Raw genomic sequence first — 16,834 nt, 5'->3', positions numbered from 1 at the left:
TGCTCTGAAAACTCCCCAGGTAAGTCTGGGAGCGATGCCCAGCCCTGGCTCCTACTCAGGGTGTCCCCCCTGAGCCCACAAATCCCTCTCTCCATGGCTAATGAATCACACATTTCCAGCTGGACAATGCAATGCTTTGTGGCCAACTTCTGTTCTTAAATCCCTAATTCATCTGTATTATTAAGGTGTTTATTAGGACTTTTCCTGCAATGGTGTATTTTTAAATACTTGTAAGAAGAACCCAGGATCTGAGATGTACATCAAAGCAGACACAGAGTTCTGTGTGAAAAGGTAATTACAAGATGGAAGTGCCTTTAGGAATACTTGTGGTTGATTTCTGGGCAAGAAATAAGGAATCATTGTCAAGAAAGAACAACAGAAGAATAGTGGAGCCAAAGCCCTGCACGCCACAGGCACAGATCAAAGCACTTCCAAAATTACTGGAGAACGTATGTGCTTTTTGGGACATGTTTTTGTATCCACCCTGCTCATAAATGAAGTCAGACTCCTTTCCTGGAGCTCCAGGTATCCAGGTAATTACAGGCAAAAGCTCAAATCCTCTGTCCTCGAAGAAAAGCCAGAAGCAAAGCCTGAGCAACAGCACAGGGTGAGAGGTAGAGAACGTCATTACCTTCGTGTGTTCCCAGATTACCCTGAACACATCATTACCTCCGTGCATTCCCGGAATCCTCATCCCTGGCAGTGCCCAAGGCCAGGGCTTGGAGCACCCAGGACAGTGGGAGATGTCTGGGTGGGCTTTGAGGTCCCTCCCATCCCGACCCATTCCAAATTCCACACACAGTTACTTTGCACACTCATATTTTACCTTTCTCTCCCTGTTTTTGTGACTGCTAACAGTTTCAGACGGGTGGGTTAAACTATACAGAAGAATCCAACACGCTGTGCAAAGAACATGAGAAGTCCCACCCTTCAGCCGAAGCTGCTGCTATTTTAATTTTCCAAAGGCAAAACACTTCTACACAAAATAATTTTACTTTTTCATTCAATACGTCATTTGCTTGGATGCTTAAAAATCACCCTACATTACACAGTGAGCAGCCAGGCTGAAAACTCCAGCTGCAAGACTAAATACTTTAAAAAGTGGGAGGGAAAAGAGCAGATATCCATCGTTTTGGTCAGTGATCCTGGGATCTTGTTCACAGCTCAGTAATTCGCAGCCCAACTCCTCCTCCTCCCACCAATCCCAACCTCCTGCATCCAAAATTAAAAAAACCAAATCCTTTTAATCTTCAAAGCACGGCCACAAGTCAATCTCAACTTAGCACACTTTTTAATTTTCTTTTTAATTATCCAGTTGGGAGAGTTATGCCCTTCTTGCTCAGTGACCTTTTGCTCCTTCGGGATTACTTCAAAATCTTTCCTGGGAATAATCAGCGAATTCACACCACTTACAGAGGAAGCCTTCAAAGCTCCTGGGGCTGAGGGGCAGGGCCAGAGGGACTCTCAGGAGCCTCTGCTGGGCTCCCAGGACAGGGTCCTGTGGCTCCAGGATTGCGAGAAGTGCAATCCTGGCACGGCTGCTCTGACCCCACACCGAGGTTTGGAGGTCCTGACCTGGAGCCAAGCCCAAAGCAGCAGGAGAAGCTTCTGCTGGAGCTGGCACAAGGCAGGGCACAGGCAGAGCATCTCTTGGGGTCACAGAGCAAGAACAGATGCCATTATCCACTGAATTAGCAAGAATAGATGCAGATATTCCCACCAATAACCGGTGCCCAGCTGTTTGCCCCAGGAGCTTTGGTCACCAAGCACGGCTCGGTTTCCCACAGCCGCTGGGGAAAAATTAAATCATTATTGCCATTAATGATATTTAAGCCAAACCAGCACTCCTTGCTCCCCTGCCCACACACCAAACAACTGCAAGCAGCCCTGGGTTTGATTCCCACACGTTAAGCCAAGCAATTACTAATTTATTAATTTCACAACAAGCCTGGCAGTGTTTCTGTGTTCGGCCAGACTTGCTGGGTGACTCCCCTGCTCCTGTTTGAGGCAGGCTCAGGTGAGAGCAGCTCCTGCACCGACCTCCTCACAAATGTGCATTTATTGGCCCCTGCAACCTCTGAATCCATGGGGCAGCAGGAGGGGACAGGAGCCAGCTGCCACCTCACCCCTGTGTCACACACCACGTCACCAGGCAGAGATGGGGATGGCACTCAGTGCAGTGGCTTTGAAGATTTTCCTGCCTGTGTGAGCAGGTAATTAAGAATGCATTAAATAGATATTAATGCATTAAATATCCCTGCGAGCAGCAGAACTGGTAAAGAAGGGTAAATGCCCTCTCCAAGTGAAGGGACAGAAATGGAACAGCCAGTTTAACACCCAACTGCCTGCTCAGGAAAAGCACAAAGAATTGCAACATTTTCAGAGTTCACACTACTTACAATAATGTTTATACCAGCTATAGGTTATTGAAGGAAAACTTCTTGGTTTTGGGAAGACTTTTTATTTAAAAGGTCTTTGGAAAATTCAGTAAAATTAACCTCTAATTTACCTTCAGTAAACCTCTCTGTGATTTCTGCCAGTAAACCAATCCTTTTTTAACCAATATACTGTGGGTTTAATATCATGCCTTAATGGCTGCCTCATCTTCAGGGCTCTTTGGCAGATGTGTTTCAGCACTGCTTTTAACAAAATAATCTCAATTATTCTTACTTAATTGGCATCAGATAAATGCAAGACTTCTTAGCTGCTGCTATCTGAAGGAGCAGCACTTCAGCACACATTCTGCCCTTTGAGTAATTAGGAAAAAAGACCAATGCAGACAGAGTGTACCTAAGTGAGCTCCAAAACTGGGCTAATACTGATCACAAAATCTTTACCAGAGCCCAGCAGCCGAGGAGGGGAGCTCAGGCAGCGCTGTGCCTTCAGGCTCATTTATACCGAGCTATTTAATAGAAGCTTTAATTGACAGCTTTACTTGGCACTATTGTGCCTGATTAGGCATCTCCATGAAAAGCATTAGCTGTGTTTGATCCCCTCCAAAGCAGAGCAGCTCATTAGCAGGGGATGTTTACAGGACCAGCAGCTCTTCCCCTGCTGCAGGAGGGGTTTTTCACACCGTGTTTTCACCAGGAGGATCACGACTCCAAAGGAGCTCAGCCCTCCATCCTTTGCCTTTCCTGCTATTTGCCAACAGGACAGATGGACAAGGAAAACATCTGACAGGACTACAACAAACCCCCAACACTTGGCTATTAAAAAACCCCAGATCCTCTCCCTCATTCCCTCATCCATCCTTTTTTTTTTGTTTTGTTTTGTTTTGTTTGAGCTTTAAAAGCATCTATCACTGAGCTGAAATAATGACAAATAACAAGTGTCCAACAGGCTGAATAAACCAGACCAGAGCCTGTGAAATTATATTGGTAATAATGACTCTGCTCGGCACAACCTCCCAAAATTCCACACACAAAATTAAATGGCACCCATGCAAATACATCCAATATCAGCAAATTACTGGTAATTGTTATTGTTCCCAGAGATGAAAGGACACTGTATGAGAATACAGCAATTATTTCCTGCACTCTGAGCCTATGAACAGGGACCTGCAGCTCCAATTTCTTTCTTGTCAGTCTCAATCCAAATTACTCCTTAGGTTTGGTCTTAACACAACAAAATGCTCGTCAGGAAACCATGATCTGTCAGCTTTTATCAAAAAGCCCCAACCTGCTAAAATATGACCAAGCAAATGCTGCTTGCATCAGGAAGACTTAGTTACCTTGCAGAAACAATTAATTCTGCACAAAAAATGATAAAATGCAGCTGTAACCTGTGAAGAGCTGGTGCTTCACAGTCTGCAAAAACAAGGATGTGTTTGCTTGGGTATGGTGAGAGTCTGGATACAGGATTCTCTACACAAAGGATAAGTAAGAAACAAAGCAAAATTAGTTTTTTCCTGTCACAGGGACTCAAAGAATCCACAAAAATGCAAACCTTCCCACAGCAGAGTCCACTAAGTGCTATTAGCTCCGAGACAGCTTCATTGCCATCAGCACACAAAAGAGAAGGTTGCTAACTTCGCAGTGCAGCGTTTTATTTCCCTCCCAAGCTCCCAAATAAAAAGTGAAAGTCATGACATGGAGTCACGTGCCCGTTTCATGAGATCCCCTCCGTGACCTTGAGTGCTGCTGAGAACATTTACACACAATTCCCTTTAAAAGCACAGCACAGCAGCACCTGAGCTCAGCTTCAGGCTGAAATTCAAGACACTCCAGGTAAGTGGTAACAGGAGTAAGGTCACAAAAATAGGAAGCCCTTCAGATGATGGCTTCTGGGCTAGAAAACAGGGTGCTCACAAAGCTCAGCAAAGCTGGGCTTGGTGGTCAAAGGCTTCCAGCATTTCCTTGCCATCGCTGGCAGCAGATCCACGGGACTTCCAGAGGGCTGGGAGCCTGGGATAAATTCCCATTAACCACCCCAGCACATAAACACTGCCAAGTGCATTAGTGTTTAAGGCGCCTTCCTATTAAAGCTGCACTTTGTTCTGTTAACTTTTACAATCTCACAAGTGGGTAACAGCCAGCGAACCACTAAAATCGACATTATTGCCCTGGGCTGCCATTTCACGGCCATGCAAAACAGGAGTAAAGCCAATTAAAATGTGTCGCTCCACTGAGAGCCCAAACTGCTCAAAGCTCACACCCGAGGTTAACGCCCAGGAATGTCAGCACATTTCAGAGCCCCCCCTGAAACTGCTTTGCACTTACTTTCCCACTACCCTGCATTCCCAAAATTCTTCAGCCAACTGCCCGAATGGCAGGAGACCTGCAACAGTTTGATTTAAATATAAATTCAGACAGCGAACTGGGGGACATGGAGCCATTCAAAATCAAATTCCAAATCAGTTTGGTGACTCACATTTCCCAACAGTCAAAACCAACAAATGGTGAGTCAATCCCTTCACCACCGTACTCATCTGAGGCCCATTCTTCCAGCAGTTTTACTCCACAGTGAGCATGAAGGGGGTGACAAATTCAAACAGTCCCTTTGATCAGGAAGGGCACACGCTGGTTTAACCCAAACACACAGAAACCAGGTCAGTTGTTGTTTTCAGAGCTTGGGAAGTTCAGATACTCCCAGGTACTCCCAGGGATAACTCAGCTCCTTCACCACAACTGGACTCCTCTGCTCCTAAAAATACAATTATCAGACAAAGCTTGTTTTCTCAGGCACTTTGCTGACACAAGTCCAAGATCAAAACATTCCTGGTTCAGAGGACAGAGATGCATCGGTCTCCAAAATGCAGCCACGCCATCCCCCCCAAGGTGCCTGGGACACTCTTAGAAACACACATTGATTTATTACTGCTTAGTAACGTAGGTTTCGGGGGAAGAATAAAATATTCTGGTTGCCTGAATGTGTTGAGAAGGAACTCTGGAAATTTCCTTTCAGCAAAACAGGATAAAGTTTATTCTCGCTTAAAGCTGCTATTTAGAAGTTATATTAAAATGAAATAAGTAATGGCAGACACTTGGATGTTAAATGCATTCCCTGTCCCCTCCTTAACCACCACTTGCATCTTCTGGCCTGAGAACTGAGACATGGGGAGATTCAGATCATTGCATTTCTAATTATAAACTCATTAAAATACTAGTTTTACAGTCACCTCGAGCCCAGGCATTCCTCAGCAATCAGAAGGAGCTGTGGGATGGGAACACAGAGCATTTCATCCCAGGAGGGAGACAGCCAAACCCGGAGCTTTGGGAGCCCCTGGGCACAGCCTCGTGGCCAATCCATCCTTCCCAAAACCTTCCCGGAGCTCTCAAAGACCAGCCCTGCCCCGCGGCCACGGCAGAGCCACAGCCCCCAGGGTGACTGTGACAACACTGGGGACCACAAAACCCAAACTCGGCTCCGGTCCCGCTGGAGAAAGCCGGGAGCTGTGTGGAGAATTCCCGATGTTCCCAAAACATCGGAAAGGGCCGAGATGAATGCGAGTGGAAGGGATGAAATTACAACAGGAGCCACAAGTCCAGCTCTCCCTCCTCCTCTCTTTCCCCACCGAGTGCCAGCGATGTCTCAACACCCCAACTGCCTTTCCAAGGAAGTAGCTCTGCTCCTTTCCGGGCCAAATTACCATGGCAAGAAATCCCCACGTAGATTCATCTCCAACAGAAAAACATTCAGACAGCAAGCATTTCCTTCCCACAACCTGAAAACAGCCAAATATCATCAGATTTCTTTCCTGCCATCAAAGAAACCCTGTCCTGAGACAGCTCATAACAAGTGAAAACATTTGCCCATAAAGCAAATGTGCTCCCAAGCACTGACAGAAATATTTTGTGCACCCCACGAAGCTGGCCGTGGCTGAACACGATTCACCCCCGGGAAGGCTGGAGAACACAGCAAGAGCTTTCATTTGTAATGATTTATTTTACTCCTGCCTCCACTACATCAGGATGCTCGTCTCTTACTCATCCTGTCTGTCAATATTGTCTTCCTGCAGCTTTTAAGTAAAATAACCCCCATGGTAACTGTTGTCAGGCCATGTCATGACCACTGAGGCTTCATAAATAACACTTGATATAAATAGATTTTCCAGCAACATATAAACCATCAGCTCCAGTGGAAGTACAAGGGTTGTGTGCAGCCATCTGCATTTTCCCCTGTAAGGATAAACACATAAAGAAGTGTTTGAAAGCAAAATAAATCTATTGAAGAAATGGCCCTAACAGAAACTTCTGGGGCATGAGATTTCTTATGTGGTTCACACGGAGACATTGACAGGAGCAGCTAAAGCAGAACAAGAACTTCCAAGGAAGAAATCTTTCCCTGGGAGGGGGGTGAGGCCCTGGCACAGGGTGCCCAGAGCAGCTGTGGATCCCTGAAGAGTCCAAGGCCTTCAGGGATCCAGGGCTTGGAGCAGCCTGGGACAGTGGAAGGTGCCCCTGCCCATGGCACTGCGTGGGCTTTGAGGTCCCTTCCCACCCAAACCATTCCAGGATTCTGTCACCTCCCAAACGACACCAGTTCGTGGTGGGAACAGCTCCCAGGGGTGCCAGCTGCCCTCCCCTGCCCTGAGATCAGGAGAGGTTTAATCGCTGCAGTTCAGACCAGTCCGGAGAGCAGCTTAGCAGCCACTTCTGCAGGAATCCATACCGACAATGCCTGCAGTTTCACCCGTTTTCCTTTCAAAGGTCTGCAATCAACTTCCACACCACAACAGAACCACGTCACAGCCTCTCGGGACACCCCTTCGAGCCGAGGAAGTTGGCAGGTTTGGCTACACCAGGAAGAAATAAACCCCCAAACACACAGACAGAATCAAAGAGGAAAAAACTCGGCTGAGTTTCAAAAAACATTTGAAATAGGAGCTGCACACAAATGCAGCATTTTTTACAGGTTCTTCTGAACAAATGTGGAGGAAATTAGGGAAAAAACAATCCTCAAACACTGCCATTATCTCAAGCTTCCCCTGAAGAAGAAGTTGCCAGCCAAGTAATAGCAAACAAAGAAGCGATTTCTAGTTCTCCATTGGAATTCAACTCCCTGTTAGACGACCTTCACGAGACAGAAATTCTCATATTAGCAAGGTTTAAATACACCCACACACCACCCAATACGGACTTAGGCAGGTACACTCAGGTCTGCCTGGGCTCAGGGAGGGCAAAGAGCACAAAAATTCCCCAAACAGATTCGAACAGAAAGGGGACACTGCCAGGGGGTGAGGGATGGGAGCTGCTTAAATTGCTGCTGTCACCCAAGGAAAACCCATCAACTTGCAGCCCAAATCCTGACACTGACTGAGAGGCTGCTTTTCCTCCAAATCCTTGGATTTGTTTCCGTGCTGAAAATGCTGAAGAAGCAACAGGCCCGTGCTCTGAGAACCTGATTCCCATCCTGCTCCTTCCATCTGCTGAGAGCCGTGTGCTTCCAGAGAGTTCAGCAAAGCTAAGCCTGGCTCAGAGCAGGGCTTACAGCCCAGTGCCACACTGGGATGGATCTTAAACCATTTGAGTTCGGCCTGTTAAGCCACAGCAGGAGCACAACCCACACCAAGAACCCCAGCATGACCTCCTCTTGTCCCCAGGGCTCTGACATGACATTTTTGGGTCCTCTTCACATCTTGACTAAACCAAAGGCCTGTTTAAATCCATGATAAAAATCTCAGGGCTTGTTTAACCTCCTTGCAAGCCCAAGGCTGAATTTGTTTCAGTGCATCCCCATGTTAACACTGCTCTAATTTCAAGGTATCTGGATCATGACTGGGAGCTAGGAGTAGGGGTACAAGAGCTCATCAACTAATCCAATTGTTCCACATATCTCAAGATTATTTTCCAGTCTGCTAACCTGAGATGCTTGTTGCAATAATCCTTTATCTACACTGAAATCACCTGGCAGACAAGGTGTGCAGTTAAGCCTGGCTCTAGCACTGTGCAGCCCATCAGCTGCTCATCACTCCAGCACTTGTTCTGCTTCTCCACTTCGTTTTACAGCCTGCATCAAACTCCACCTGCCAGGAAAAACACTACCTAAACCAGCTCTTTTTTTTAAGCTTAAACTGGGTAATTTAAAGCCTGCTCAAGCCTGGCAGCACTACACTGCAGTAAGGACACACAGACATATTAAGCTCCCTATGAATATAGAGCATTGGGTGTTTTTATTGAAAATGAAAGCTCATCAGCAAGAGGGAGCCTGGCATTTACCTGGCACTGAACTCACACCAAGAGTCAGCTGCGTGTGGAAAATGACAAGGCGGAAAAAATTAACAGGCCAGGTCTTTACCTTGTCTTAAACACCTCGGGGGATTTCCTCCGCTGCCAGAATCTTCCACCGGCTCTGCTGCTGCCTTTGGGGTCAGCCCAGCCCACACTCACCTGGCCAGGAGAGCCCCAAACTGCCTCAAGGGCTGCTCTTCCCTGCGTACAAAATGACAACGACAGCTCCAAAATGAAGGGATGGGAATAAAACTGGAAAGCCTCTGCCTCATTCCCAGCTTTTATGGAAAAAAGGCAAAAGCCACCAATAACAGGAATGTATGATAGTGGTTAGTCCTTATTCTAGGAACCCTACTAGGCTTGCAACAAGCTTTGTTCAGGCATTTTTCTGCACTACCTACATCACTTCTTCCTACCCAAAATGTACCTTAAAACAAAAGAAAACCACAAAACCACACACGACATCGAACGGGGCTTGCAAGTTAAAAAGCAGAAAACTGAAATATTTACTGCCTCGATGTGCACTGAAAAAGAAAAATAAAAAGGCAAATAAATAATTTTTAGAAGGGGGGGGGAAGCTTTAAAGCGTATCACGAGAACGGGATCAGGGAAGAGCGAGGCCACCCCTTCAGGACCAGGGGAGAATTAACCTGCATTTCTCCATCCCATCTACAAGCTTACGGCTCTGCCACCCATTTTGTCTCAGCTTAAAGGGAAAAAAAAAAATCTAAAAATTAAAAAAAAAAAAAACAAAAAAAAAAACAACAAACCCTACCTCAGCGGCACAGAGAGAAGACCCCACCCGGGGATGATGCCCGAGCGGTGCTGCCGGCTGGGCAGGTGACCCCGCCGCAGGTGCCACCCCGGGCATCCCCTGCACCCCTTCCCCATCCCCTGGCGATGATGCCGAGCCAGAAAACGCCGGCGCGGAGCCCAGGGAAGGGTTTATTCAACCCACAAATGCGAAATAAAAGGGAGAGGAGGAGCGCAGAGGTGCGGACGGCGCGGCAGCCGCGCGGCCAAGGTGAACCGCGGCCGGCTAACATGGTGGAGGCTGCGGGGAGCCGCGACCCTCCGGCCCGCGGGGCAGCGAGGGGCGAGCAGCGGGGATGCGGGGCCGGCACGGAGGTGACAGCGGGCGGGAGGTGAGGGGCGGAAAGCGCTGAGGGGAGAGCGCGGCGGGGAAGCGCTCCCTCAGGGCTGCTCCCTCAGGGCGGCAGCAGGAGGGGGAGGACGGGCTCACCTGCCATGGCGGGCTGAGGGCGGCAATGGCGCTGGGGGCTGCGGCTCCGCTCCCCTCGGTCTCCGCGGCGAGTGCGGCGGGGCCGGGCGGCCCCGGCAGGCAGAGCACGGGGCGGGACGGGTGCTTCCTCCGCCCCCGACAAGATGGCGCGGCCCCGGCCCCGCTCCCTCAGGGCTCGGCCGCCATGGCGGCCCCGGCGCTCGGCAGGGGGAAGCAGCTTCGTGTTCCCTGAGGGTGAGGAGCCTCCAGCTGCAGGGATATGTTAAGGGTTTACGCGTGAAGGACACAAATCGTAGAGTCACGGGATGGGGCGGGTTGAAGGGATTGCAGTGGGGTATCTGGTCCAACCTCCCTGCTCAGGAAGGGGCATCCCACAGCACATGGGACAGGATTGTGTCCAGACGGGTTTGGAATATCCCCAGTGAGGGACATTCCGCAGCCTCTGTGGGCGGTGGAGCGCTGAACAGGCTCCCCAGGGAATGGTCGTGGCCTCAGGGATGGCAGAGCTCCAGCAGGGTTGGGATGAGGCTCTCAGGAACACGGTGGGATTGTTGGGATGTGCTGTGCAAGGCCGAGAGCCGGATCAGTGGGTCCCTTCCAAATCAGGGGATTGTGTAACTCTGTTATTCTGGTTCTGGGACTCAATGCTTGGTCACCCGCACAGGTAAGTTCTTCCATGTGTTCAGGTAAAACATTCCATGCCTCAGTTTCTGCCCATTGCCTCTTGTCCCACTGCTGGGCCCCAGGGAGCAGAACCTGCTCCATCTCCAACACCTCCCTGCAGATATTGATGGACATTGATGGATATTGATGAGGTCCCCAAACAAAGCCCCTTGGGCCCCTCATCTGGGGGTCCCTCTCCAGCCCCTAGTGCTCGCCTGGTGCCCCCAGCCCTGGCCCTCTTGGGGTTTTGCTTTGGGGTTTCTTTTTGGATATTTTTCTTCTTTAAATTATTATATTTTAGTAAAAAATCCAACTTTTAAAATAGGAAGGTGAGTTTAGGGAGGAACAAAAGAATAACAGAATCATTTAGGTGGGAAAAGACCTCTGAGGTCAAGCCCAGCCTGTGCCCAGTCATCACCATCCCAACCAGAGCGGAGCACTGCGTGCCACATCCAGCCATTCCTTAAACACCTCAGTAGCTCCACCACCTCCCTGGGCAGCCCACTCCAATATCTAGTCGCCTTTTCTGTGAAGAAATTCCTCATGGTGGCCAACCTAAACCTCCCCTGTTGTACTAGAGGAGGCTAAGCTGAATCCCCCAAAAGATTACACCTCCATCACATCCACAAACACCATTTTCCTGAGATTTCCTGTTTTCTGGTGGGGGCCAGGACCAATGTGACACGAATGTGACAAATCCCCCCTCCCAGCCCACAGAGCTGGGTGTTTTCAGGCACCGCTGACGTCTGCAGCTCCGGTACCCAGCGCTGGACTCTGCCTCTCTCACGTCCCTCTCGGCAACATCTGACATCCCTAATGGCTTCTGACAACGTTAATTCGCTCTAATTTGTGTCCTGCCCTTCCCAGAACGTGCAGTTCTCAGCCACAGCAGCTCGTGGCTCCTTGCCTTGCTCAGGGCTGTTCTGGGCAGCTGGGCCGAGCCCCTCAGCTGATTCCTGCCCTTTCTCCTGATGCCACCTGTCATTGAGGCGACATTGACCCATGGTGGGCTCTCTTCCCCCAGCCCTGCTGTTGTTTAGTCAAGGTGCAGCCCCGAGTCGATGGGAAAGCACTCCCCATGCCACTGGCACCAAGTGGGCCCTGTTTCAGCCAGACCTGCAATTCTCTGGGGATCTTTTGGGTCCTTGCTTCAAACGTTGCTGCTCGTGCAGTGTTTGGCAAGCAGGAATGCTGGCGGGGCGTTTGCTCACCAGCTGTCCAACCCCTTCCCTCCCACCGCCCCACCAAGAGGGTTTCATCCAATCCCATTAAAACCCAGCAGCTTACTTTAAGACCAGAGACCCTACAAGGCCTCTGGAGCATTTGTGCTTATCCTCCCATATTTATCTTTTTCCATGTTCACTGCAGCACTCTCCTGGTTAAGCTTCTAAAAGGTTTTTCCAATGAGACATACGGAGAACTGTACAGGGCAGGGCTGAGGCACAATGCCTGACTATGGATATTGATCCTTGGCATTATTCAATACCTGGCCTTATCCCAAATGTAGACACAGACTTCAGTACAGCTTTAAAGCGTTAAAAGCCTTTGTTTGTCAAGGTGTGGGGGGGCGGGGTGACAGGAGGGCCATTTTAGTAATGTCAGATTGATGGAGGCTGCAGCAGTTCTGCTGTTGACAGGAGTTTGTGCAGGAAGTGCTCAGAGTCCTTGCAAGCCCCCCCCTGTGCTCAGGATCAGGGACAGACACACAGCTCTGTTTATTTTATTTTGGAGGGTTAGAAATTTTCCAACCCTGCCCTCCCCAGGTGAAAAATGGCAGAGGGAAATACAGCCAGAGAAAACACATCAGTCAGATTGAAATGTAACAGATAAAGACCTCAGGGTCCCGATAATCCCAAGGACAAACCGGGAAGGATGATAAAGGTGGATTTAGTGCTCCAAGAATTGAATTTGACACAGCTAGACCCCCTGGAACCATGGGCTCAAACCCACTAAAGCCTTTTTCATTCCTTTTTCCTCTTAAATTGATAAATTCCCTTCCAGGTGGCCTCCTGTGCTGCAAAGTTTGAGAAAATTCCCTGGCATTTCCCTTGTTCAGGAAGTCAGAGCCCATTTTATGCCATCACACTGTCCTGCTACAGAAGTAGAAATTTTACAGTTTTACTGGGACTATTGGCATATATAATTTGCATTATTAAAATGTAGTGAAGAACCCTGAGGTATTTATCTAAACATTCAATCCCTCTCTGCCTGAATGATCCACAGATCCAGAAAGAAGCTGGAAGAATTGGAGCCGTGGGATGTGCACGTCCTTCATGAGCACGCAGCGGGAGGAATTAGCAGTCATCAATCATTTGGTGTGCTGACCTTTGAGATCCAACAGGAGACACATTCCTTGTGTTTTCTCCATCTTGTCTGGGTTACCTGAGCTCCTCAAAGCTCACTCAGGGACTTACCTGAGCAGGTGAGGTGTTGCTGCACCCTATCACCAAACAGTTCACGGAAGCTTTACTGAGGTCATTTCCCCAGCTTTATTTGGGTTGTTTCTTCGTGGCTCTATGTGGATCAAAGGATAGGACTGCAGGTCAGGTTTTTCCTCAGATGCAGCACAAACATTACTGGCATAAATGTCAATGCTGAAATGTTTTTGGCCAGCGTCTCTTACTCAAAATTTCCATTTTTAAACCCAAGTGTTGTCCTGGCTGGGATGTGAATCACTGATCTGAGCACAGGATGTCCAAAAGACCAAATGAAAACTTCACGTCCAGGGATGGTATCTAGTGAATGGCATCCTCACCCTTGGCAGGGGAGTGGAATTGAGATGGTCCCTTCCAATGGACCCAACCATCCCATGATCCTATCATTGGTTTGGGTCTGGGCTCCATAGCTCCTTTCCAATCTTGTTTTCTTGGCATGTTTTGAGTTTAGTTTTTATAACATAAAAAAAACAAAAAAAAAAATAACCTGCCTTGCATTAGATTAATAACATTATGTGCGAATCCCACAGATGTAGTCCAGCAATTAAGAAGAACCCAGCACTCCTGTATATGGATAACAGGAATATCTTCCACTGAATTAGACAAAATAAAAATGAAACCCCTGCTATTTCAACAGCAGTCTAGGAGGTGAGTGGAGACTCCCCCAAGTAAGCCCAAAAAAAAAATTAACAACTCACCAACAGTGGGGTTTTTTTTTACTTCTCCCTCTGGAATATGGAATGATAAACTGAGGGGAGCAGCTGAGCAGACCCTGGGTTTCACTCTGTGAGGTGAGGAAAGCAAGTTTGAGCAGCCCTTGGTTAAAATGCCACCTCCAGCAGCTGGTGGGAAACTCCCGACCCACAGGAATGTATCATTATCTCGGGGACACCCATGACTTGCTGCTCCCCCCAGTGTCAGGTGGAATTCGAGTCAGAAAAAACCGTGTTTCTTTCTCAGAAAAAAAGTGTTTCTTTCTCAGAACCGAGATGGGCTCTGCCAGCCGAGCCCAACCTCCCGGTTTGTCATCTGCAAAATGGAGGCAGGAATAATTTTTACCAAGTTTAATTAGTGCAAAGTGCTCTCGGTAGCAAAGAGAGCTTTTGGTCCGAGCATCTCGGGCCAAGTTCTCAAATTACGGAGGCTGCAGCCGGCGACCCAACGCGGCAGAGCCCCTGGGGGAGGATCGGCAGCGTCTAAATCCAGGTCATGAATAAATCAGCAGGTGAGCAGGACCGGAGATCTGCGGGGCTGCAGGACTGTTGGGTGCCTGCTGGTCCTCTCCCCTCTGGCAGCTCTTGGAGAGAGGAGACCTTCCTTCAGCTTTGGGTTTGCAAAATATTTTGGAAGTGGAGAAGAGGTTGTGGAAGCCAGGAGAGTGCAAACAACCGGGAGAGTACAAACAACTGTGAAAGTACAAACAACCGGGAGAGTACAAACAACCAGGAGAGTACAAACAGCCCATCCCAGGTCCTTCTGCTTTGCCCACGGGATATTCATCCCGAGCTGGGAGGAATCCAGGGCAGGGAGAGTGCTCCAGAGAGCTCCCGGTGACACTAACTCAGCTGGACAGCCTGTGCTCTGCAGGAGGAGGCAATTTTCTTGCTGCTGTTCTGTCTGGTACCTCAGGGCTGTACCAAAGAAATGAGATTTCACTTGCTGAGTCAGGGGCAAAGCCCGTGTTTGACAGGAGGAGGAGATGGGCTGAGTCACCTCTCCGAGTTCATCCCCAGGCTGCTTCCCAAAAGCACAGCTCCTGAAATAAGCCCTTAAATTCTGGGAGGAGTGGGAGCAGGAGGGGGCCGGGAGAGCAGCCTGTGTTTGTCCTGCCTGGTCTGTTCCCCTGCCGGGCTCTCCTTGTCCAAATGCTGAGTCTCTGGAGCCACATCTGGCTCGGAGGTAGTGTGGCAGCAGCAGAGGCACGGCGGAAGCCCGGGGCTCATGGCTCCCGATGGTTTTGCTCTCCTGGGCACACTCACCCTGGAGTTCTGTTCCATTAGATCTTCTCCCCATCGGATGAACCCTGAGGCATCTGCAGGGATGGTCTCCAAGGGCGGAGACAAGCTGGGATTTGTCACCTTGTGTCACATTCATGTGGGGCTGTTCAAAGCTCTGGGAATAAAGAGCAGCTGCTGTGGGCAGATCTGGATGAGCAGGACCAGAGCAGCTCATTCCCACTTAAATTACTTCCAAAATGAGGTGGACACGTTGCACTAAATCATTTTGAAGTCCATTAGAGGAATTTTATAGCACAGAATAAAAGAGGTCCTTCACTGTGCACAGCACGGGCAGCAGTGCCTCGTGGCTGCTTACTCATCCCTCAGCAGAGCAGTGAGAGCAGAGACACAGTCCCTGCTTTCACCCACTTGCAAGTCATTCCTCAGAGAGGAAGGATGGAGGGCTTGGGTCACTTTTACCCCGTGACTCACCTAATCCCCTGTGTGAGCACATAGCAACAACAGCTCATGGTGACATCAGGAGTGACACAGACACACCAGCCACTCCAGCGAGGGGCAGAGGGCAAAACAAACAAAGGTGCTGAGGCATCAATTAGACCACGAGCCCTCTACAAAGCAGCTGCTGAAACTGAACTGCCCAAATCCCACTGGGCAGACACCAGGAATGGTCACACACACACAGGAAAAGCAGAACTCCTGGAGGCAGAGGGAGAACTGAGCCCACAGCAGAGCTCCACGGGCAGAGCCAGCTCTGGGACTGACTGTGGAGGCTCCCTGCAGTTCTCCTTGCCCTGACAGCTGGAGCAGGGCTTGTCACGAGAGTGCAGAGTGGCAATTATAGCAGCACGGATGCCACAGGGCTGGCCAGGCTCTCTATTTATAGTTCCCTGCCAGCACAGCTCTGCCTGTGTGCTCCTGCTCACAGGTGAAGGCACAGGCCAAGGGAAAACAAAGAGGAAGGACTAGCAACCCCTTTGATGAGAACCAAGAATCAGAGATGAAAGGACAAAAAAGAAATCCACAGAGACCCTGGAACAATGAACTCCAACTTCTCCCCCAAAAAGTGCCCTGTAGTTGGTTAACCCCTTCCCTGCCTGAAGTGCCACCTCTCTGCTATTCTTAATTGGTGCCAAGCAGTGTCACTGAAGAGTTCTGCAAGCTCTGGCCCCTCCTGCCACTGTTGAATTGTTTCCAGCAGCGGTGGCAGAAGGGCTGTGGGCTTGCCTGTCCCTCTGCAGCCCCAGGCCGTGGCCAGGGTGGGAGGCAGCAGCCCAGGACAGCACCCCGGACACTGCACCTTCCCCAGGGATGATCCATCCAGAGTGAGCCTCTGCCAGCTCCAGGGTGGGAGCAGACCACGGATCCAAGCCAAAGAGTTGCCTTTGTTTCGTGGGGAGGATTAAACCACGAGCTGCTTGTCAGCTGAACTTTGAAGTGTCTCCTCAGTGATCTGAAGCTCGATCACGCAACAAAGAGAGACCTCTACAAATACTCTTTTTGTGTTTGAAGCTGGAGACCATCCACTGGTTTATTTTTAGGCACACATTTGCACTGGCCCTGTTACAATCCTGCCTCTGTTCTTGTGCAATAAAAGGCAGAGAGGATTCTCTTGACCTCCAGTATCAAATACAGAGAAAATAAGGCATTTGTCTGGAAAAGAACCATCCAAAATAGCAGGGAAGAGGTCATGCTGTGCTGTGGGCTGTTAGTGTTGAGAGACAAGAAAAATGAGGATTATAGGAGCTGGCAGACTTCTTCTTATGACACATTCATGAAAACTGCTAGAAAATTATATGGTGATGCTAATTAGTATTTATAGGTTTAAGAACCTGAGATCTTTCCCTTTTACACTAAACACGCGCC

At 49.2% G+C, this 16,834-nt stretch overlaps 1 protein-coding gene and 1 long non-coding RNA gene across 3 annotated transcripts in view; one reads left to right on the top strand and one right to left on the bottom strand.

Annotated features, from left to right (window-relative positions):
* Positions 1 to 10,008, bottom strand: part of SLC23A2 (solute carrier family 23 member 2) — a 53,258-nt gene extending 43,250 nt beyond the window's left edge. Inside the window, exon 1 of one of the 2 annotated variants that reach the window (XM_054000662.1) lies at positions 9,916 to 10,008. The gene's annotated coding sequence lies outside the window, so the exon portion shown is untranslated. The remainder of the gene's footprint in view (positions 1 to 9,915) is intronic. The other variant, XM_054000664.1, reaches the window with a different exon arrangement.
* Positions 10,009 to 10,018: 10 nt separating this feature from the next.
* On the top strand, positions 10,019 to 13,178 carry LOC128820130 (uncharacterized). The gene is made up of 2 exons (XR_008440828.1): positions 10,019 to 10,149; positions 12,802 to 13,178. It is a non-coding gene; the product is annotated as an uncharacterized LOC128820130 (long non-coding RNA).
* Positions 13,179 to 16,834: the final 3,656 nt, after the last annotated feature.

The sequence above is a fragment of the Vidua macroura genome, chromosome 28, assembly GCF_024509145.1.
Source record: "Vidua macroura isolate BioBank_ID:100142 chromosome 28, ASM2450914v1, whole genome shotgun sequence".
In the NCBI taxonomy this organism is placed as follows: Eukaryota; Metazoa; Chordata; class Aves; order Passeriformes; family Viduidae; genus Vidua; species Vidua macroura.
This window is presented reverse-complemented; position numbering and strand designations above follow the sequence as displayed.